The 23,772-nt window shown below is 43.5% G+C and overlaps 1 long non-coding RNA gene across 11 annotated transcripts in view; it reads left to right on the top strand.

The window, feature by feature from the left end:
• Positions 1-23,772, top strand: part of LOC119971332 — a 508,049-nt gene that overhangs the window by 327,345 nt on the left and 156,932 nt on the right. For 9 of the 11 annotated variants that reach the window (XR_005461812.1, XR_005461813.1, XR_005461814.1 and 6 more), the window contains one exon: positions 3,955-4,436. The exons of 1 other annotated variant lie outside the window; for it this stretch is intronic. This is a non-coding gene — a long non-coding RNA (uncharacterized LOC119971332). The remainder of the gene's footprint in view (positions 1-3,954; positions 4,437-23,772) is intronic. One more of the 11 variants, XR_005461809.1, reaches the window with a different exon arrangement.

The following is a 23,772-nucleotide window of genomic DNA, read 5'->3' as shown; positions in this document are numbered from 1 at the left end:
CTCAGTGGGCCTCAAACATGCTTTACATTATGGCTTATTTCATTAGTAATTATATGGAATTCATCAAGTCTTATGCAATCGTGTATGTTAATAACAAAGCACATATTTTTTTGAAAAACAGGTTTACTTGCAGTTATCCACAGGACCTCTTACGACTTCAGCAATAAAGTTTTATTGAGCATCCACCTGACCTCAAATTGGAAATTTGTGTTGGAACCAACCTAACCAACTATTATGGTTCTCAACTGTTGTTAATTTTACATTTGACCAATAAAACACAGCAGGAGTTACAGTAGTTCTCTGTAATAGGCAGTTTTAACGCAAATTGTTTTGGGCTAATTTCTGAACTTATTGCTCTCACATTTATTGAAGCAAATGGAAAATACTCCAGGGCCTGATTGTAATTTATAATATTTTTTTTCCTGTTGCAATAAGAGCGTAAAAATCTCGGCCCGGGGGGGGGGGGGGGGGGGGGGGCGCGGTGCTTTCCGGTTGTTCACGCCAGTGGGATTTTCCATTCTTGCCGACGGCCATGGGTTTCCCGGCAGCAGAGGGTGGATTCAATGGGAAATCCCATTGACAATAGGGGGACCAGAAGATGCAACGGCAGGCCATCTCCCGCCACCAAGTAACACTCCTTGGGGGTACGGAAAATTACCCCCATTATTTTAGCGAGCTAAGAAGTGATAAGACAATAATAAATCATGGGGATGCTGCTGAAGAATCCAAAACATAGCACAAGGAAAGCAGAAAATATTTTATTTTATATTCTCTTTGAACACCGGTTGTGATTGAACAGAAATGAAACAGAGTCCAGTGTCGAGCACGTTTAGCTGGGTGTTTCCCAGCGCTACGACCCCACTATTAAAGAGGACTCTGCATCATTTCTGGGCCCTGCCAAAGAACACCCCGCTGAGGCTGCACTTAGTCCTGTTTCCTGCATGAATGAACTCCGCTCGCCAGTGCAGGAAGAGATCGGGATGCCATTTAAAAATGGTGCCCTGATCTCGAGACTGCAATCATGGCTACCGGACCTCCCCTCCCTCCCCCCCCCCAAACACCACAACCCACCAATTAGGGGGTAATCAAGCCCACTGCACCTAACCTCCGTGTAGTTTGCACAATTGCAGTGGCATTATTTGCTGATAAATTTGATTTTGTAGCAAAATGTATTGCGGCTTCAGAGGAAGTCTACTTACATTTATCAGTTTAGTCCTGCTGTGCAAGCAAAGATTAAAACACTATATTCAAAATACAGTCCTTGTCTTTCCTTCCAACACCAAATGAATGTTGGTTTTATTAGCATTTCTTCATATACAATGTAAAATAAGCCTTGATTTTTGCGATTCTCATAATGATATTTTCCCAGGGGATGGCATGGCGGCGCAGTGGTTAGCACTGCTGCCTCATGGTGCCAAGGACCCGGGTTTGATCCCAGCTCTGGGTCACAGTCCGTGTGGAGTTTGCACGTTCTTCCCGTGTCTGCGTGAGTCTCGCCCCCACAACCCAAAGCTGTACAGGCGAGGTGGATTGGCCACCCTAAATTGCCCCTTAATTGGAAAAATTTAAAAAACAGCTTATTTTCCCATCAATAACCAACTAGTTGTGTTTTTGTATCTGGTCATACAAAGCTCTTTTTGCATGACTTCTTTATAATGTTGCTCAAGACATATTTTCATTTACGAGTGTGGTTGACAATAATAATGATTTGTTAAGCACGAGTGAGCTTTCTGAATCTTTTTTGTAGTAATGGGTTACAGAGTAAAGTAAAACAACAACGGACTTTTAAGAAAAAGGATCTAAAAATTGTGAACTAATTTTACTCTACCGGCTCAATATTCTTTGACTTGTAAATAACCAGAAACATACTCATAACGAATTGCCTGAGGATTTTCTTGGCTCAGACAGGATTGATGTGTTTGTGTGCTTAATTTTCATTAACAGTTCTTTATCATTCAACAAATCGAGTACAGGAACAATGATAGCCTTGAGACTTCTCTGGGTTGTTAATGACATAAAATCGCTCACTCAATTTTGTGTGCTTTCTCCTATGAAAACTGATCTCGCAGTGAAACGCTGATGAAAAAAGTGACCTTGTAATATAATTCAAAATTCCATTATTTATCATCATTAGTGTGTGAAAGCGTCTTTGGATTCAGTTTCCTGATACGGGGAAGAATGTAGTCAGCATGAAGATGGGGTGACTTCTCAATTTAGAGGAATGTAGATTTGAAGGGAAATGATCCTTAAAGGGATGGCAGGATTAATACTGGACTGGGATACACAGTTCACATTTGAAAGTTTTCCCCACTTACATTTCTGCACGTGGTAAAGTGTTTGAAAGGAAGTCAAGTTTTTTTTTAGTTCTTGCCGCATATTGTCATCATCAATCATGTTCCGTTTGTTGACCGAGCAACATGTTGTCAGTGTTTATTTCATGGATGTTCTAATGGGGTTCAGAACAAAGAGCTCTCCTCCCAACAGGCATTTGATTTTTACACCTCGCCTATTGAATTGTTGGTGCTCTTGTTTCTTGTTCGCGATATTAGTTCATTAGAGAAAACTTTGTTTTTTTTGTCTGCATTATGGTATTTTTAGAATGATTTATAAACAATAAGAAAGTCTACTTGGCATATGTTATTCATCGTAAGAAGCAAAGATATTAACTCGTTAGGCAATTGACAAGCCCTTCAATACCAACTAGTAGCTCAAGTACCCTTTCATCATATTTATTAAAAAAAACACTTTTAGATGTCAGCACTGCACACTCTAGATTAATTCAAATCAGCATCACATAGCTACTTCTATTGACTGGTGAGTCGAACATTCCACAAAGGAGTTGGAGAAGCTAAAACTTGCATATTTCATTTTTAAAAATAAATATTTTTGGGGAAAAACTGTTGGTGTTAAGGGAATACGTATGTGCTGAGGGTTTTACAGTCAAAGATCTATGCATTGAAAATAATTGTATGAAACTTTATGAATAAGGACGTCTTCAGCTCTGAACTGAGATAAAGGCACATAAATTTATTAAAACTCATCTCAGCTTTTATAAACTAAAACAGTCAGCTACGCTGCAACTGGTTTGAATAGTTTCATTGTGAAATACAAGTAGAAACTGTCACTGGTTACATATGTGTATCTTTAATATTTGTTCCTAAACATGATTATTTATTACCTTCTTTATTATTTTAAGACCCTGGGTTCTTGTAGGATGTGTTGTATCAGGTCAAACATCTCCCCTTCCTCAATTTATCAAGCTTTTGATCTCTTGTCAGTTCTATACATTGGCAAGTCATACCTCTAACAGTATGTTTCAGGGTCGCAAAAGGGCACTATTACATCTCAAAACTTACGGGCATCCTGGTGTTGCATCCCCACATAGCAGTACAGATGTGGTTTTGTGTTCCTGTTAGCCTGCTCTACCTTGCTGTCCATTATATTTTTATAGGTCTGTTCTGCATTCCTTTGAGTCAACCCCTAGGAGATGGAGGCCTGTTAGTTTATTACTTACATATGTCTGAGCCCCTTTACCTCAGCAGGGAAAGACAAAATATGAAGGAGTAACTGTAGATTTGGGACGGTCGACTAATCTTTCTCCACCTTGAACTAATCGACAAGCCTATGTGTTATTGCACTGAATGTTGTTCTGCAGTGCATAGCCAGTGGGGTTTCAATTTGTAGAAGCATAAACAGATACTAAACTAGAAGAAATGGTGCAGTGATTTATTAACAGTGCACAGATCAAATTATCACAGCAATTCCCTGCTGTCAAACCAACAATTGCCTCCTTATTCCAGTTACTGCAGAATTTTTCGACATTATTGTCTGATTTTCTTCAGTGAGACTAAATCATTTGACCTGTGTACCGGATCATTAAAATTAACTTCAACATTTGTTTCTACTCTTTTCTTCCCTCTCCTTTCCCAACCCTTGACTTTCTCCCTCTTGTAGTTACATTTCTTACAGTTCTTCTGGGACTGATTTATCATCATTTGTGAACACATATGTCTCAAAATTGTGGCTTTGATCATGTTGTATTTTATAACCTGTGTCTGTTGTAGGCTTAACCTTCTGTTATGAAGTTTTAAACATCCATCTTCTAAGATGCAAAAGAATTATTTAGTTGGAAACAATTAAATTCTGTTTTTAAAAAAAATCTATCACCCTCATCTCCTGCCTCTTTATCTGCTGTTATCATTCTTTCCGGAATACTGTTTACATCTTTTTTTCTTCACTGATCTTTAAGTGGCTTAACTCTTGTCACCTTCCAACTATTTTTAAATCTTTAAACTTCACAGTCCCAATCCCCATCCCTTTTCCAATGCTTACAGCTTGATCCAGTGGAACATGATTGGATTCGCTTTGCTGCTATGGGAAACACAGCTGCTTTGACCGACCTTTTGCTCCAGGAGCCAGCCCTTGCATTATAAAAGGTAAGATACAGAGATTGAAAATTCAGTTAGTTGAAGTGTATGTTTGAAAATTAATCAAGTGCTCAAAAACAATGCGTTTGAAAACTCTTTTAAAATGTCTGCATGACTCATTGCAAAGCACAATTAAAGCACCAGCTCAAGTGTATAAGCCTTACAAATAGAAAGCAATAGATGATTTAGCCAGCAAGATTTTCGCATGCATGGTATTAATTGGTGAAACCATACTTCTGCAGTGTGTTGGTCTCATGTACTTGATGCTGCTGTGGTAAATCTTGCAATGAATACTTGCTGCTTTCCTTGTTTCTTTTTTGTAGAGCTCACTAAAACATTGGAGGCACTTGAAATTCTGGATAATATGTTCGAGAGCTTTCTTAATATTCAGATAAAATCGGCAAATCTATTTTATTTTAATAAAATATGGTTAAGGAAGATTATATTGGCAAAACAAATCTTGGTTCACAAACATACTGCAGGTTAAATATTTTTAATGTCTCCTATAGTCAATAGTCAAATTCTAGACCACTGGACACTTTGTGTGGATGAGTTCACAAATCCGATCTGAGTTTATCATAGAATTTACAGTGCAGAAGGAGGCCATTCGGCCCATCGAGTCTGCACCGGCCCCCGGAAAGAGCACCCTACCCAAGGTCAACACCTCCGCCCTATCCCATAACCCAGTAATCCCACCCAACACTAAGGGCAATTTTGGACACGAAGGGCAATTTATCATGGCCAATCCACCTAACCTGCACATCTTTGGACTGTGGGAGGAAACCGGAGCAACCGGAGGAAACCCACGCACACACGGGGAGGATGTGCAGACTCCACACAGACAGTGACCCAAGCCGGAATCGAACCTGGGACCCTGGAGCTGTGAAGCAATTGTGTTATCCACAATGCTACCATGCTGCCCTTAAAGTTCTAAGAAAGTTGAATATAACTTGGGGGAAAATCAAAAGCTCCATTTCCATGGCGTTTTATTTGATGTGAGGTCGATGTGCCAACCATTTTCGTATCAAATTTGCTTTCACTTTCTAATAATCTGAAAACACTGCCATTATTCTGCTGTGAAGTTGGGAAATATTTTTTATGTGGTGTATAAGCTGGTCCGAATTGTTAATTCTGAAGCTGAAGTTAGGAAATATTGGTGGAGAAATATTCACCCTGAATCACCAACAACAAAACTGAGTTGGAGAAAAACACCCAGTCTGAAGAAAATATTGATTTTTGTGGTAGGAACACCATCTTCTTGTAATGAAATTTGTGGAAACAGAAAAGCTGTGTCTCCAATTAATATCAGACACCAATGATACATAAAGGCTTTCCACTGTGATTTACTATGCTGCTTGTTTGTAAACAAATGAAAAAAGTTTTCAACCCATTTTTCATGAAGATTGTGCTCCTTTAATGTTATAATCAAATAACAGATAAAGTTTAGTTTAAATTGTTTGATGAGGGCTGCAGGTGTAGGGATCACAAAGGTATCATATTTGTCCAGATAATTTAAGGGAAGACATTTTGATTGCATTTATCTTTTGAAAAAAACACTTTGAACATGCCGCTCAGTGCAGCCCACTTATGCTTTCTCAAATCAGTAAAGACTCTGGTTAGTAGATAAGGGTTTCTGACCACTAAAGGGCAGATGGCTGCCTTTCATCTTCCACTTCACTGTGTAAAGTGCAATGTTTGCTTGTCCTCGTCTTGGTATCAGGAGAGGGTTTTTAAACTCACCCCAATTATTTAGTTTTTACACAGTATACAAACAAATGAGTTAAAACTGTTGTGCATGTTTCAAAAAACTATCTTGAAATAATATATTTGCTGCACACACTTGACCTTTATGTATTAAGTAGCATAATAGTTAACACCAATAGTTGTCAATTACTAACTAGATAAATGAGGGATCATGCACTCAGGCGCTTTGGTTTATAGCGTGCATTATAGTGGGAAAATAATTGCCTCTATTCAGTATGATAACAACTAAATAAACATTCCTTGTTTTGAATAGTTCTTACTTCAAGGAAATTGTAAGAAGAATGGAATGTGCGTGTCAATTTTAACTTTTGCACACTTGCAGTTTGGGATTAAGAGAGTATTTTTTGTCAATCAACTATAAATAATTTCAGAGAATAAGAAAGATAAGCATTTGATAAATTCTTAAAATGAGTAGACAGATATAAATGAAATAGTTGGAAGCAGTTGTGCTAACAGTGGTCTTTTTTGTTTTGCCAGAGGAAAATAATGTAATTTCTTTGAGCCTAAATTGTGCTGGGCAGCATTATCAGCTGAAAGACCCTACATTTTGACAGGCTGCACTGTATAATGATTAATTACTTCTCAGCTTCATTGGACTTTTCTAATTTCCTTTTGCCATTTGCTGGAGGGTACAAGCGATAACTGCAGCTCTTATTACTTTGTGCAAAAGGGAAATGTCTATTACTGGCCTTATTCTACAAGTGATCAGAATGAAAAGCTGGCCAATCAGAGGTTCTTATAAGTGCACTTAACTGTCATTATATGCCCTCCATCCTTGATAGTCTCTTCCACATATAATATCAAGTTTATGAACTCGAAATTAAACTTGGCAGGTACAAACCATGAAATTTTGACCCGATTCAAAAGGAACAATGCCGGTTTCTGCCAGGGGATACATTTTCAGCAGTATCTGCCATTAATCCTTTAGATTCTAAAATTTCATTCAGAATTTTGTTTTTAAAAAAAAAGCATGTCCCTAATTATCATTCATATTATTCTTTTCATTTGTTCATTTGTGGGCATCACTGGCAAAGCAAGTATTTATTGTCCATTCCTAATTGCCCTTGAGAAGGTAGCTGTGTGCTGCATTCTTGAACTGCAGTCCATGTGCTAGAGGAATATACAGAGTGCTGGTAGGAAGGCACTTCCAGGATTTTGACCCAGTGACAGTGAAGTGATGGTTATATCGTTCTAAGTCAGGATGGCCTGACTTGGAGGGGGTTTGTAGGTTGTGGTTTTCCTATGCATCCACTGCCCTTATCTTTCTAAAGGATAGAGGTCACCAGTTTGAAAGTGTTGACGAAAGTGCCTAGGTGAGTTCCTTCATTGCATCTTTTAGATGGTACACACTGTTGTTATTGTGCATTAGCAGTGGAGGGAGTGAATGTTAAAGGTGTTGGATGAGGTGCCAATCAACAGGCTGCTTTGTCCTGAATGGTGTTGAGCTTTTTGAGTGTTGTTGGAGCTGCACTCATCCATGCAAATGGAGTGTATTCCATCACACTCCTGAATTGTGCCTTGTGGCTGGTGGACAGACTTTAGGGCGTCTGTTGGTGAGTTACTCTCCGCAGAATTCCCAGCCTCTGACCTACTCTTGTAGCCACAGTGTTTTGTATGGTTAGTCCAATTCAGTTTATGGCCAATGGTAGTCCCAAAGATATTGATTGTGAGGGGTACAGCGATGGGATACAGCAATGGTAACGCCATTGAATGTCAAGGGGTGTTGGTTAGATTCTCTCTTGTTGGAAATAGCCATTATCTGCCACATGTGTGGCGCAAATGTATTTTCCACTTATCAACCCAAGACCAGGTCTTGTTGCAAATGGGCACAGTATCTGTGGAGTCGTGAATGGTGCTGAACATTGTGCAATAATCAGTGAACATCTGTCTGTGTTAAGGAGGTAAGGTCATTGATGAAGCAGCTGAAGATGGTTTGGCCTAGGACACTACCTGAGGAACTCCTGCAGTGATGCCCTAAGACCGAGATGATTGACCTCCAACAACCACAACCATCTTCCTTTATGCTAGGTGTGACTGCAACCAGTGGAAAGTTTTCTCTTGATTCCCATTGACTTCAATTTAACTAGGCCTTCTTGATGCTATGCTCAGTGAAATGTAGCCATGTTGTCAAGTGCAGTCATTCACACCTCAAAAGAGTTTGGATCTTTTTTCCATTTTGGACCAAGACTGTCATGAGCTGAGTGACCTTGACAGAACCCAAACTGAGCATGTTATTGCTGACTAAGTGCCGCTTAATAGCACCGTTGATGACACTTTCTATCACATTGCTGATGAATGAGAATAAACTGATAGGGTAGTAATTGGCTGGGTTGGATTTGTCCTGCTTTTTGTCAGCAGAGCACCTGGACAGTTTTCCACATTGCCAGGTAGATGCCAGCGTTGTAGCTGTACTGGCCAGGGGCATGGCGAGTTCAGGAATACAAGTCTTCAGTGATATTGCTGGAATATTGTCAGGGCCCTTATCCTTTGCAGTATCCAGTGCCTTCAGCCATTTCTTGATATCACATGGAGTAAATCAAATTGGCTGAATATGGCATCTTGATGCTTGGGAACATTAGGAGGAGGCCTACATGGATCACCCATTCAGCACTTCTGGCTGAAGATGACTGCAAATGCTTCAGCTTTGTCTTTTGCACTGATGTACTGGGCTCTCCCATTATTGAGGATTGAGATATTTGTGGAGCCTCCTTTTCCAGTTAGTTGTTTAATTGTTCACCACCATTCATGACTGGATGTGACAGGACTGCAGATGTGTTGGTTGTGGGATCGTGCTTAGCTCTGTCTATCACATGCCACTTCTGCTGTTTGATATGCAAGTAGTCCTGCGTTGTAGCTTCGCCAGGTTGACACCTTATTTTTAAATATGCCTGGTGCTGCTCCCTGTACGCCTCATTGATCTAGTGTTGCTCTCCCGCTTGTTGGTAACTGTTGAGTGGGGGATATTTCGGTACATGTGGTTATAGATTATGGTTGTATACAATTCTGCTGCTGGTAGACCACAGTGCTTAATTTTTAAAAAATAAATAAATTTAGAGTACCCAATTATTTTTTCCAATTAAGGGGCAATTTAGAATGGCCAATCCACCTAACTTGCACATCTTTGGGTTCTGGGGGTGAAACCCACGCAGACACGGGGAGAATGTGCAAACTCCACACGGACAGTGACCCAGGGCCGGGATTCGAACCCTGGTCCTCAGCGCCGTAGGCAGCAATGCTAACCACTGTGCCACCGTGCTGCCCCCCACAGTGCTTAATTGATGTCCAGTTTTGAGTTGCTGTATCTGTTCGAAGTTTATCCCAGTTAGAATGGCGGTAGTGCCACGAAACACGATGGAGGGTCTCCTCAATTTGAACACAGTTCTTCATTTTCACAAGGACTGTGCTGTGGTCACTCCTACCAATACTGTCATAGATAGGTGGATCTGTGGCAGGTATATTGGTGAGGATGAGGTCAAGTAGATTTTTTCCCTCTTGTTGGCTCTCTCAGCGCCTGCTGAAGACTCAGCCGAGCAGTTATGTCCTTTAGGACTTGACCAACTCGGTCAGTGGTAGCACTTCCAAGCCACGCTTGGTGATGGACACTGACGTCCTCTGTCCCAAGTATATTTTCTGTCCTTGGCACCCGCAGTGTTTCTTCCAAATGATGTTCAACATGATTCAACAGCTGAGAGGGGACGATTGCTATTAACCAGCAGGAAGTTTTCTTTGGAGCATATGAATGAAAGAACAGTATTTAGTGAAATTATTCTTGTAGCCTTCATTGACTTTTTTAACAGCATCCATTTTAAAAAAAACTTTGTGGATTACATGTTGCCCTCTTGATTAAATGTGAGCAGGAATTTTCAATTTCAGATTGGAAATTGTTTGGTAGTTTCTTGCCTTTTATTTAAAAATGGGTTGGCTTCCTGTGGGTGTCAAAGTGAAAATATGTCTCATACTGAACCAAGGAAATAAAGTAAAATGGAATTTAAATTAGCGTAATGTTATATTGCCTGTTTATAATCTAATCCCACAAAATTTTGATCATGTTTAACAAAAGCTAAGAAAAATAATCTAATTTAAAAATACTTTCTATGAAAAACTTTAAAAACTAAGTTATCTATATTTTGCTGGCAAGTTTTGGAATTTTATTTATGCCACATTACAAAATCTAAATTGTCTTATCGTTGAGGCAACAGATTTTAGAATTAATCATAACACACATTTAATAATTTATGACAGATTTACATGTATGATCCTATAAAATTACAGTTAAGATACAAAACCCTAGTGCATGGTAGCACAGTGGTTAGCACTGTTGCTTTACAGCGCCAGGGCCCCAGGTTCGATTCCCGGCTTGGGTCGCTGTCTGTGCGGAGTCTGCACGCTTTCCTCGTGTCTGGGTGGGTTCCCCCCGGCTGCTCCGATTTGCTCCCACATATCCCGAAAGATGTGCTATTAGGTAATTTGGCCTTTCTGAATTCTCTCTCCTCATTGCAGTGTTAATGTAAGCCTACTTGTGACAATAATAACGATTATTATTACTATTAAGTGTGTTAACTTACTAGCTATGGGATAGTGGATATTTCATTGTATTATAAATGACAAAAATATTTTATTTGGGGAACTGGACCACATAGCTTACAAGGAACAAGGTTATGACGGTGATCTAGGAATCCAGTTCTCTCATAATTATTATCAACAATATCATAACTTTGTGCTTTTGTTTAAAATGAAATAAGGGCGGCATGATGGTGCAGTGGTTAGCACTGCTGTCTCACGGTGCCGGGAACCCGGGTTCGATCCCGGCCCCAGGTCACTGTCCATGTGAAGTTTGCACATTCTCCCCATGTCTGCGTGGGTCTCACCCCCACAACCAAAAGATGTGTAGGTTAGGTGGATTGGCCATGCTAAATTGCCCCTTAATTGGAAAATAAAATAATTGGGTACTCTAAATTTATTTTTTAAATGTTCACGAAAGAAGAACCATCTCTACACTACAGGGGTCAAAAGGCATAGTTGCCATTGTATAGCTTCCAGGCCTTATTTGCAGTAAGAAACCTCACAGCTAGTGTAAAAACTAGTTTGTCAGTCTTACTGCACTGATGGTTGTACTTTTTAGTAACTCGCACAGATATGGCTGCCATGTCAGTAACCAACTCACAATCTATTTGTACAGTAGTTAATGGACTATGTTAAAGTTCAGTACATAATTTTCACAGTTATATTGACAATGTTACTGTTTTTATTACTTTGCATATGTTTGTGAGCTTTAGGGAGGCAACTCATACAGTTCTAGTGGCAGATGGTGGTGCTGCATAGCCTTCCAATGGAGCTGCATCAGGTTAATCAGTCATCAGTGTGGTGCTGGTTTCCATGGAGTTTAGGATATGCAGTGATCTTTGAAAAGGGTTGCTGGGAAAAAAGGCAACTTTGGTTTACTGCTTCAGGAGTATAAACATGACAGAGATAGCAGCAGAGTATTTTCCCCATGTGGGTTCCTGTCTTTTCGGTTGCTATGGCTGTTTTAGGAAATGAAGCACTAGTAGGAACTGGGTTTTAGCCATTTGTCAAGGCCTACTGAATCACCTGAGTGAAAATCACACCACACATTGGATGGTCCACAGCACGATACATCCAAAATGTCATTCCATGGACCAATTGCATACGCAACATCAAAGGTTACACTTTAACTATTGGCTGGAAGCCTTAAGAGAGAGTTTGGAAATATTAATTAGAAAATTTAGGTATACTACTGTTTGCCTTTTCCCAAGGTAAATTGAATCCTTTAAATAATAATACGATTCAGTGGCAGTGGTGCCAATTGGGATATTTACTAGCAAACTTAATTTCTGAAGCAGCCTGCTTCGTAAATGTTGCTGCAGTTCTGTCATATTGATTGTTGATGAAAGTTCACGGAGCACCAAATGCTATTGTTGCATTGCCATCTTCTTCTGGTCTATGAGTGGGATTCTCCGTCGGCCGACGGCAGAATCTGGAAACGCGATTAGGTGGAGAATCGGTTCCGACGCTAAAATCGCGGCGGACGCCGATTTCACGCCAAATCGCAATTCTCCGTCGCCTCAACAGCGGCATCAATGCGTCCCAGGACGCACGTACTGTAAATGCCGTTGGCATATCATTCGTCGCCAGACCTGGTATTCTCCAGGGACTCCGCGATTCTCCACATACAATGGACCGAATTCCAGACATCGAGGTTCACTTGTATTGATAAAAATTGCGAAAAAAAGACGCTGTGGCTGCTGAGGGAGAGAGAGGGGCTATGGAAAGTGTCCAACATCACCATTGTTTGCTGACAGTTGTGGCGCTGGTCGGGGGACTTCTGCCAAGGCAGTACAGGGGATGGCCGGGGGGTGGGCTGTGGGGTTGGGATGGATGGGCACGGAACACTATTACCGCAGTCTGCAAGGCAGCCATGCAGCTGCGCACGCTGCTGACTGCCCACTGTCATATGGGTGTCCCCCCAGGTCACCCCGCCCCTCCCCAGGTGCTCTCTGGCCCCAGTCAACCCATCAGCCGTACGGGCGCGCTCCACCACAACCAGTGCCATCTTGTTGGCCGGGATGGTATTTGTAGGGAGTGAAGTGTATATATGCAGCTGCAGCTTGTCAGCCTCCTGAGTGTCAATCGCGAATCCGGCGGATTGGCCATCATTTCTCACTGGAATCGATTGTGTGCCACGTGGCGCCTGTGCTAGTCCCAGTTGCTGAATTGGTCCTGGTGCGGCGCCAGTTTTGCTGTCCTGGAAGTTCGCGAATCCTGTCCCGGTGTCAACTCTTGGCCTCAGGAACTGAGAATCCCGCTGTGTATTTGTTTTCTCCAAAACTATACAATGAATAGTGGACTTGTAGGGGCAGGTTGAATCAATGTTATCGTGATGTGATTAAATTGCTGTTCACCAGCCGTGGCGATCACTGGTAGCATGATCCCAAAGCTTGTGGTCCACGTCACAGGACTTCATGTGTGATTTGCAGACAGCTTTGAAGTGAAGGAATGGGCAGCAAGTGAGTGTGAGGACACAGTTGGTTCACACACCCTGTGTGGTGATGATACACCATTGTACTGGACTATGCCTTTCACATTGTCACGTAATGAGGTGATGATGCTCAGTAACTTTGGCAGACATCCGATCTTTGCTAATAAATTGAAGAGCCCACATCTGCTGACGAGGTCAAAGGCTTTGGTATGATCTGTGATGGCAATGAAGAGTGGCATCCATTGCTCATGGTATTTCTCCTGTAGTTGGCTAAGGGAGAACAATATGTCGATAGTAGATCCTTGCACGAAAGATGCATTGTGCCTCCGGGTAAACACGATCAGCCAGCTTCTGAAGTCTGTTTAAATTTGGGTAAAGGTTTTGTCTACTGTGCTGAGCAGGGAGATTCCACGGTAGTTGTTGCAATCACCATGGTCACCCTTGTTCTTATAGAGGGTGATGATGTTGGCATGTCCTGTGGTACTGCTCCTTCATCCCAGCACTGGCAAAGCAGTTCATGGAGCTTTGAGATTATAGCTGGCTTGACACTTGATTATTTCAGGGGTAATGTCGTGCTTTCCGGGCGCCTTTCTGCTGACTAGAGAATCAATGATGTTGCTGAGCTCCGGCTCTGTTGGCTGTTCATCCAGTTCATCCATGACTGGCACTGGCTGAACTGCATTAAGGGCGGCATCAGTGACAATGTTTTCTCTGGAGTATAGTTCTGGGTAGTGCTCCCCGCAGCCATTCATTTGGCTGCTTCAGTCAGTGATTGTTTCCCCTGATTTATCTTTGGGGGTGGGGGGGGGGGGGGGGGGGGGGGTGGGGGGGGGGGGGTATTCTTGATGATTGGCCCAAAAGTCTCCTTGATGCCATCATACATTTCCCTGATTTTCCCAGTGTCAGATTCCAGCAGAATATGGCTGCATAGATGTTGCCAGTAGTCATTTGCACAGCACCTAACTGTTATTTGTGTGATGCTTCTGGCAGCTTTAAGTGTTAAAGGTGTTTTTGCAGTGAGGGCTTGCTTGTAGTTCAGCAGTGCAGCATGCTTGGCAACGAAGACTGGTTCCATCTCCTTAAAATGGACTTGTAACCAATCGACATTCTGCTTCTCGCATTTGCCAAAGGTAGCCCTTGCTGAGTTATAGATGATGTCGCTCATGTTTTGAAGGGCTTATTTAATGGAATTGAGAAACTCCTGTAACAGTGATGGGTGAGAAATTCTGGTAGTGATGATACACGGGCGCCCATTTTGCTTGGAATGATGTATCTTCTTTGGTTGGAGTCCAACTTTACTGTACACCAGGGAGTGTCCAGTGTCACAGTCCATGCTGTGGAAGCTGTGTGTGATTAGAATACTTTATAAAGTCTCTCCTGGTGGTAATGCGGTCTAGCCTTTGCCACCAGCATAATCTTGGATACCTCCATGAAATCTGGTGACATGGTTTGGTTTGAAAGAACACATTGATAATGCAGAGGCTGCAGTAAACATACTACCCCAGCAGTCTCTGTACATTCTCATTCATCCTTCCAATGCCATGTCGTCCAAGGCAGGAGGGCCATAAGCCATGGTCAGCCCCAATCCTGGCATTAAAGTCACCAGCAGGAACTGATGTTCGGTGTTAGGGATGCTGCTGAGTTCCTTGCTGAGTTGTGGGTTGTGGAGTCCCTTGCCTTTAACGTTGCTTGAGGAACAGAGTGATGGGCATAGTTGCTGAGCATGTGTACAGGGCTAGGAGCGGTGGACAGTATGTGTTCCAAGCCATTTGTAGATGGCTCAATCATATCGACCAAGGAAAAGCCCACTCCATGCTGTCTTGGCTCTTTTGGGTCTCTGTGCTGCCAGTAAAAAGTGTGGTCTTGCTTCCTTATTAATCCACTTGCAGGGAGGCGTGTCTCCTGAAGTAGTACAATGTCCACATCAAGTCTATTCAGCTCGTAGTTGATAATGGTATTCTTCCGGGAGTCATCAATCTGTGAGGCAGGCCCAGGCACATGATTCTGATGTTCCTGCTTGCAAAGTGAAGGACTGGTACCTTCTTTCATTCCCTCATGTTGCTTGGTACGGTCCTTGACATCCTGGATGGTCTAGATAAGGTGTACGTGCAAAGGATGTTTCCACTTGTGAATGAGTCCTGTACTAGGGGGTACTGTTTTAAAAAGAAGGATTGCTCTTTTAGGACAAAGATTCCAGAAGGCGGAGGGGGGAGGGGGGGGGGGGGGGGGGGGGGGGTGTCACTGAATATTTTCAAGGTGGTGATGGATAGATTCTTGTTAGATAAAGGAATCCTAGGTTATTGCGGGTAGATGGGAGTTTGGAACTCGAAACACAAACGGGTCAGCCAAGATCTTATTGAATGATGCAGCAGGCTCGAGGGGCCGAATAGTCGACACCTGTTTCATATGTTTGTAAGGCAGAATTTGCCTGTGGCATGAAAAAGCCCAGTAAAATTGGCCAATGGGAATCGGGGGGAAAGCTCTCCACTACCTCAAGTTTTATCTAGGACAAAGGAAAATGGTTACGGTTGTTGAAGGCCAATTATCTCAACTTCAGGGCAGTAATTCCTCTGGGCATTGTCCTAGGTTCAACCATTTTCAGCTACCTCATCAATAACCTTCCTTCTATCATGAGGTCAGAAGTAGAGTTGTTCACTGACGATTAAAGTATTCAGTTCCATTAATTGTTCACCAGATAATGAAGAAGTCCATTATCTTTCATAGAAAGACTGGAATAATATATAATTTGTGACTGATAAATGGCAAGTCACATTTGCAGAACAGAAGTGCCAGGAAATGACCAACTCTAAGAAGATAATGCCTAATTGCTTCTTCTTGACATTCAATGGCATTGCCATTGTTATCTCCCAGCATCAAAATCTTGACGGCCACCATTAAACAGAACCTTAACTGTGGCCATAAGAACAGTTCAGGCACTGGGCATCCTCTAAGCGATCTGACCCTCTTGCAAATGAGTATGAGTAGCTGCAAATCACTTGTGCTGGTGACTCACCATGTGCAGGTCCCAACTCCATACTACCCTCTGAAGTTCACACAGTGCCAACATTGGAGCTAGTGGCTGAGAGTGTCAGGTCAAACGATGGTGCTTCTTCCTCAGTGATCTGCTGCTGCTCTCCCTCTCCCTCCTGAGCATACAGTAGTGGGTAGGCAGCTGTTACAGTGTATCTGAAAGCAGAAAATCGCAAGGGAAAGTTTGAGATGAGGGGGAGGCAGGGTGGGAAACAAGAGGCTCATAGGCACGATTTAACGGAAACATTTCTAAGTGTGATTTTGGGCGTGATGGTTTTGGCAGGGTTTTTCTCAACGGCTGTGTTGGCGGGATCACGGCCCGGATTTAACAGCAGTTAGTGTTGGAAATGAGCCCCCAGCCATTACTGCCTTGTGGCCTGATTCGCCAGACCCGTACCTCAGCATCTCACTGCTAACAAGAGGGAGCTGCTTTTAAACGCTCCCTCACCATTCAGTCCCAGTCAACACACAAGCATGGCAGCACGCAGACCTGCTCATCCCTTTGGGGGCGCTGACCTGGCCAAACTTCTCGACCCCGTCAATGTGAGATGTCCAGCATCTCCTTGAAAGTCCAACGACGCCTGTAGACCTTGGGACGTCGCTGGCGTTCCCCTCTGGATGCCGCCTTGGCCTGATGGGCAGCCGGGTCTTCAGGATGTGCAGCAGCCCCCTGCACATGGGGTGCCGCCTCCAGCCTGCGGCAGCGCTGCTGGTGCCTTGTCCGGCATCTGCCTGCTTCAGCTGCCACCAAACCTGCGAGGGCAGCTTCTGTGGGACCGACGTAACCAGCTGTGTTGTTATATCTGTAAGGAACCGGAGAAGGTGAGAGACCGCCAATCAGTTGGGGCTTCCACCCCGGGACCTTCAAATCTCCAAAGCCTCCCCCACACTTAACTGTTCCGCTTTCTCAGAGTGCCATCTACCAAGCAGTTGTGCTGGAAAACCTCGCTCTGCACACTCTCTCTGACGGCAGCAAGAGCACCTAGAGCCAACAACACTGTTGGAACATCAGGGAGACCATACTCAGGTGCCCTCCCCTGATCCACACACATCCTATGGTCATGAGGATATCCCCAGTGCTGAAGCCTAGCGCCTGAGTGTTTGTTGCTGCCTCGATCATGCTGACCCTTCTAGAGTTCAGGTAAACTGTTCAGGCTGCAAAATTTGATAGAAATGCAGTGCAATGATCATCATCTGAGACATGGCACGTGTACCTATGAGAAGTCCCTGGTGAGCGGAGAGCTCTCACAACTAATTAAAAAAAAAAAAAATTTAGAGTACCCAATTAATTTTTTCCAATTAAGGGGCAATTTAGCGTGACCAATCCACCTAGCCTGCACATCTTTGGGTTGTGGGGGCGAAACCCACGCAAACACGGGGAGAATGTGCAAACTCCACACAGACAGTGACCCAGAGCCGGGATCGAACCTGGGACCTCGGCGCTGTGAGGCTGCAGGGCTAACCCACTGCGCCACCGTGCTGCCCTCTCACAACTAATAAGGCCAATTGTTCATTAGCAATAGGCTTCTGCTGTGAAGCTGGAGGCTGCTCACAGTTAAAGAGAGTTAAAGTGACCTTCAGCACAGAACCAAGAGCAGGGTTCTGTCCTGGGAGTGTTTGGCAGGACAGACAGGCTGCAGCTGTAATTGCCGATGTTGTGGGCACCCCCCCCCCCCCCCACCCCACCCCTGTTCGGGGGTGACCCCGGCCTGGAATGTTTCAGCCCCCGACCAAGCCTGACCCCAAAGGGGTCCCTCACCTCCCCCGAGCACTGGGGTGCTAGCTCCAGTGCCTTTGAGCTGCATGCCGGATAATGGAAATGGCTATTCACCTCCTGAGTTCCCCTCAGCACCCATTACACCAGCTTCACAATTTTAAAAAGGAGTACCAGACCATGCCCGCGTGATTTCTCGCTCGGGAGCTGGTTAGTTCCTGGGAGGCCGTTGCATTCGACTTTCTCTAATGAGCTGGAAATAAATGCAAATAAAGGTTAATGATATGCTTACCATATTTGAACGTGATCTGGAACTCGCCATCGGAAGCGGGTCGGTTAGATATCAAACTGATTCAGCACCGGCCCGAATCTCGATTTTAACCGGTGAGCCGAGATCTGCGTTAGGTACAACGCGGTGGTTAAATGGCGCCCAAGGTCTCACCATCTGTAGGTTGCGCTTCATGCCCGATAGCAGCATGAAAATGTGCTGGAAGTTTTGAAGGGCCATAAAGCAGGAACATACCTTCATCCGTAATGTTCTCATCGACATCTAATGCAGCATGCTCTGTCACAGCCAGATGGATCCATAATATGGAGCACTAACTTCTCTATGTGACTCAGGAGATGCAGGTATGTCTGTCCTGCACCAGTTCTGTTCTGCTCCCTGTGGTTGTGTCTAATCTTGTCATTTAGGAGAAAGGGAAGAATGTCTGTTGTACTGTATTTAGGTGATGCGTTGCCAAAACTGAATAGCTGCACATGTTTGGAAGCTGAGAGGGGTAGGATTTGTAAAAATTATTTCTTCAGATGTCGGTGTTGCTAGTTAGGCCAGAATTTATTGTCATTACCTAATTACCCTCGATAAGGTGGTGATGAGATGCCTTCTTATAATAATAATCTTTAGTAGTGTCACAAATAGTCTTACATTAACACTGCAGTGAAGTTACTGTAAAAATCCCCTAGTCACCACACTCCAGCACCTTTTCACATACACTGAGGCAGAATTCAGAATGTCCAAATTACCTAACAGCACATCTTTCAGGACTTGTGGGAGGAAACCGGAGCACCCGGAGGAAACCCACGCAGACACAGGGAGAATGTGCAGACTCCGCACAGACAGTGACCAAAGCCGGGAATCAAACCCGGGTCCCTGGCGCTGTGAAGCAACAGTGCTAACCACTGTGCTGCCACCATTATGCTATTGCAGTCCATGATTTGAAGGTACATTTACAGTGCTGTTAGGGAGGGAGTTCCAAGATTTTGACCCAGTGTTAGTGAAGGAATAGTGCTACATTTCTAAGTCAGGATGGTTGTGGCTTGGAGTTGAATTTCCAGATGGTGATGTTCCAATTTGTCTGCTGCCCTTGTCCTTCTAGATGGTTGTGGGTTTGTAAGGTGTTTTCTTAGGAGCCTTGGTGAATTCCTGCAGTGCATCTTGTAGATGGCACACACTGCTGCTACTGTACGTCACTGGTGGGGAGTGTGAATGTTTGTGGATATGGTGCCAATCAAGTGGTTGCTTTTTTCTGGATGGTGTCAAGCTTCTTGAATGTCGTTGGAGCTGAATTCATCCAGGAAAGTGGAGATTAGTCATTGGTTTTGTGAAGTTATATAAAAGACCTAAGCAATTCGATCTAGAAATTCCAAAGTCTGTACATGAGTTCAAATTATTAGATTGTGCACAAATCTCACACATAGATAGACTTTTGGGTTTGACAGGTGTTTAATTTCATAGTGAGGGCTCTCTTTTTGAAGAAACGGCTGTGGTGATCACAAGTTAACTAGATGCAATACAACTGAGCAAACACTAGAGGGGGCACGGGAGAGCCATATAAATAGACGGGGACAGGAAGTGAGGACACACTTCACTAAGGGCAGAACTTGGAGCAACACAGATACAAGACACACGCCAGCTAGGAACACTGAAGGTAACTTTAGGAAACAGCTCTGAAGAGAGAACGAACTCACAATAAAGCATCTTCTCCACATTTGAGACTACGAGCTTTATTAAGACACGAGTAACAACACATGGTACCCAGGAGTGGCTTCAGACACTTACTACAGGACAACTCAGTGGCAGATACAGAAAGAACAAAATGGCATGGAAATCTCCTACTGGACATTTCACTCAGGAAGACATCGCTAATGCGAGGCTGTGGCTTGAATACCCAGAACAACTGGACCTGACTGGCAATGTAAGAGGTATCTGGAAACGCTTTAAACAAATGTTTGATATTCATCTCGTAGCAAATGGAATACCAGACGCCTCCGACAACACTAAAATAGCAATTCTCACCGCAGGGCCTGTAAATAGGAAAGTGTATAATGGATTTAAATACTCAAAAGATGAAGACAGAAACAGCTTACAAACGTTACTAAACAAATTTGAAGAGTACTGTGAGAAATTTGAACAGCAAGACATACTCAGAGTCCAAACTGCACAGAGACTGAGTGATGCAAAACTTTAAAAATCACGAAAAGAGCAAGAAATCGCGAATGAAAAGTACAGATCAAAAAGAAGAAATAAAAAGAATTTCTCACAAAGCCAAAACGCTGAAACCCTGTCCAAATCAGGAAGAGAAGATAACTTACGAATTTTGGAAGACCAGTCCTGGTGGGACAGAAAAGTCGCTGAAATCCGCGAAAAACGGCAAAAAATGGCGTTGGAGCACATTTCGCAGTCTCCGGTAAGCAAAGAACTACAAATTGCATCTGCGTATGCGCCGGAACCGGAAGCCGCGCATGCGCAGTTTAAAAAAGATCGCGGTGCCGATCGTGATGCGCATGCGCAAGCCGCGCATGCGCAGTCAAAAGAAGTTTTGGTCGCGGATCGTAATGCGCATGCGCACGCCGCGCATGCGCAATGGAAACAAAACCGCACAGTGAAGGAGGAAGGCCGAGTTGCGCATGCGCAATGCATTCCTACGCGTGACGTCATGACGTCTGAGCATCCCGACCACGCCCACTTAAAAGGGAAATGCCCGAAAATTGAAAACAAGACACTTAAAGTGGTAAACACAAATTTTCTTGCCTCAGAACACAGAAAAACGCCTGAACTTACACCAACAGTTAAAAACAACTTGCACAACACCCTGAAAAAAGCAGTCTGCACCACCCAAAGTGAAGAGAACAAAAAGAATTCCGAAACAACAAAAGATGATTTGTTTTTCGAAGAATACTACTCAGACACAGCTGAGTCAGTCGGATATGCTTCTCACAGCATCAGCGACACGGTCGCAAAGTTCAACACGAATCAACTCGTGGTAGAAGAATCCAACCAGGATGATTTGTTTTTCGAAGAATACTACTCAGACACAGCTGAGTCAGTCGGATATGCTTCTCACAGCATCAGCGACACGGTCGCAAAGTTCAACACGAATCAACTCGTGGTAGAAGAAGCCAACGAAGATGAAATGGGTATCAAGGAATACTACTCAGACATGGAGGAGTTATTTGGACATGCTGATCACAGCATCAGCGACACCGTTGCAAAGCTCAACACGACTCTACTCATGGTAGATGAATCCAACACCATGAGGCCATGGCAGCTCGTCGATACATTGGATGACAGCAATACCCAAGACGAAGACGACGCCACACAGAGAGCACAGGAAGACTCCACAGAGCGAGCGATGACAGGTTCCACAGTGCGAGTAATGAAAGACTCCAAAAGGGATGCAAGCAAACACTCCCTGGCGAACACCATGCATGAACAAGACCATGCAGGTAAACCCGCAGTAGCTGAGCAACCGCAAGCAGACTATGACAGTCTACCAAGCTCACAGGAACAAGAAGAAGACAATGCACCTCTACCCACTGCATGCGAAGACAGTGACAAGATGATCACACTCGACGTACAGGATCACAGCGAGACTGACAGTTCTCAGCTTGTCTGTACCGACGCACAGAGCGAGAACAGTAACAAGGTGATCGCACTCGACGTACAGGATCACAGCGAGACTGACAGTTCTCAGCTTGTCTGTACAGAAGCACAGAGTCGGGCCACCCAACAGTCCAGAGCGACGATGCCGAAAGAAAACATGCAGATTTTGACCCCAGAAGAGGAGCGCCAGAAGTCCACAGACATCACGTCAATTGTAATCATGGAGGTTGTGACTCCAGAAGAGGAGCGCCAAGAATCCAGAGACACCACGTCAAACGAAATCATGAAGAATTTGACTCCGGAAGAGGAGCACAACAAAAGCAAAGATGAGGAATCCAATTCTCCACAAATGATTGAGGTCACCTGCACCGATGCAACATCAGATCATTCGCACCACTCTCGAGACGAAATGCTCAATGACTCAAATTATCCACTCGGGACACGAATAGAGTATAACAAGAAAAACAAAAGTCAAAAGAAGCACAGCAGAAACGGGACAAACAACAGCAAGAACAAAAGCAACATGAAGCGCGACAAGACCAACAACAATAGCAAGAAGCACAGCAGAAACGAGAACGACAACAGCAAGAACAAAAGCAACATGAAGAACGGCAACGAAAACAACAAAGTCAGGAACAAAGATAGCGACAACACCAAAGACAGAAACGACAAAAACAGCAACAAGTACGGCAACGAAAACAACAAAAACAGGAACGACAGAAACAACAGCAATGAAACAACGACTTGTACGCAATGGTACTACTCGGCACATGAAGGACAATGCCACAGCACACTGCAAAACGATGACAAGACTACAAACATGTCATGGGATGACAACGAATCGCACAAACTCATGTCTGCTCCAGAACGAGCAAGCACACCAGCATCCAAGGCGGATGAGACAATAAATCAACACCACAAGCACAGAAAAAAGGCCATGCCAGTCAACATCAGTGAGGTGACCATGCAAACACCTTGGGATGATGCATTGGGTACTTAAAATAACAAGGAACACCAACAACATTCACAGCGGACTTGCAATATCAATATCACCACGTCATCAACAACAAAAAGAGAGAAAAAAAAAAAAAAAGCTCTGAACAAATTCATCAAGTTTGGACTCATAAATGTTTTATTGAGATTGGATATATAACTACATTGGCTTTGTACAGTATGCAATAGCACCATCACCTGTATAGATACGCAGATCATAAGTAACTGTTTTCTATAATTTTCTTTAACGATGTACAGCAAATATGTAAAGAGAAAAAGGGGGATGTGGTGATCGTAGATTGACTAGATACAAAACAACTGAGCAAACACCAGAGGGAGAGCTAGAAATACACCGGGACAGGAGGTACAATTTTCTTTAACGATGTACAGAAAATATGTAAAGAGAAAAAGGGGGATGTGGTGATCACAAGTTAACTAGATGCAATACAACTGAGCAAACACTAGAGGGGGCACGGGAGAGCCATATAAATAGACGGGGACAGGAAGTGAGGACACACTTCACTAAGGGCAGAACTTGGAGCAACACAGATACAAGACACACGCCAGCTAGGAACACTGAAGGTAACTTTAAGAAACAGCTCTGAAGAGAGAACGAACTCACAATAAAGCATCTTCTCCACATTTGAGACTACGAGCTTTATTAAGACACGAGTAACAACACAAGGAAACAATTGTTTCCACCTACTTTTTGTGAGCGATGTTGGAAATTTTGCTGTGGTACAGAGAATTAAGAACTCCATGATTACTAACTTTCAAAATAAAAGGGCGCCTAGTTACAGGCGCTTGTACAGAGAAGGAATTGCTTGAAGATGTTCTGAGGTGGGTCAGACCTTTTAATAGATTTATGGATCAAGGTGAAAAGCAAGATTGGGGTAATAGCAGCGAATGGATCCCAGAAATGCACAGGGAATCATTACCAAATGTTTCTGGTGTGACCATAAAT

This window comes from Scyliorhinus canicula, chromosome 9, assembly GCF_902713615.1.
Source record: "Scyliorhinus canicula chromosome 9, sScyCan1.1, whole genome shotgun sequence".
Lineage (NCBI taxonomy): Eukaryota > Metazoa > Chordata > Chondrichthyes > Carcharhiniformes > Scyliorhinidae > Scyliorhinus > Scyliorhinus canicula.
This window is presented reverse-complemented; position numbering and strand designations above follow the sequence as displayed.